We start from the raw sequence: 1,049 nt of genomic DNA on the forward strand, positions 1-1,049 counted from the left end.
GGGATAATTTGCTCCCTCAAGGTGAGCAGCATCTCACTTCTTGCTCTGTCGTGTCTCGGAGCTGCTGCTCCCATTTCCCGTCCAAAAAAACCATTGTTTCTCCCAAGGAAATGTGTGCCCTCCCCTTCTGCAGAATTCAGGGGTTCAAATGCAGATTTTGGAGCATATTCAAGGAAGAAAAAAGGCCAAAGCACGGTCCCACACACACCAGTTATGACCACTCCCACTGAGCACAGAACCCAGAGATGCTTTGGGATCTGCTGCTTCTCCTGACCCGCTGGGTGGAGCTTGGGAGTGACAGGCAGATGTAACATGGGAATTTTTTCCCTATCAAAGGGATTTCCCTGTCTTTAGTGTGCCATTCTATCTCATCTGTCATGAGGGATTGCTGAGGTTTGATCCTTGGTGACATGTGATTTCAGGTGGAACGGGGCCAACTTGCCACATTCAGGCTCTGCAGGGAAATGAACCGAAACAATTCGGTGGCAAATTAAAATGCTGCTGCCCTGAAACTGTGGCAACTCAGCTCCTTAAAATGAATGTCCCGCATCTTCATGGGATCCCCCCCACTAAAAAAGAGTATTGAAAAAGTCTCTCTGGGGGAAAGAGAGCAACGAGAGGTGTTCCCTGAGAGCCCCTGGTGCTGTGTGAGCAAGGCTGGAGAGGGGTGCTGGGGAGGATCTTGGACGAAATGCAGGTGGCCAGTGAGGTGAGGTGTGTGAATACAACAGCCTGGGATGGAGAGCCCCATTTTGGGGCAGAAACTGGCTGTGCTTCCACTGGATCGACCCGCAGATGTGAGGGAAGAATGACAACACATGTGGGCGTGGGGGCCCTGTGGGAAACCCCTGGAATTCCGGCACAGTTTTTTGAAGGCCCTCGTGTTGTGCAGGAACAGCAGCTGGGACACTTTTCCTCTGGAAAAGCTCTTCCAGCTCAAGAAAAATGACACTTGAGTGGATGCCACCGCTTCGCGTTATTTACTTACTGCCACAAAACTCCCAAGTGTGTGTGTGGGGGCAATCCTCCAGCTTTCCCTGGAGGTGCTG

The sequence above is a fragment of the Empidonax traillii genome, unplaced genomic scaffold (genome assembly GCF_003031625.1).
Source record: "Empidonax traillii isolate 1590-97213 ecotype Southwest subspecies unplaced genomic scaffold, ASM303162v1 scaffold620:size424980, whole genome shotgun sequence".
In the NCBI taxonomy this organism is placed as follows: domain Eukaryota; kingdom Metazoa; phylum Chordata; class Aves; order Passeriformes; family Tyrannidae; genus Empidonax; species Empidonax traillii.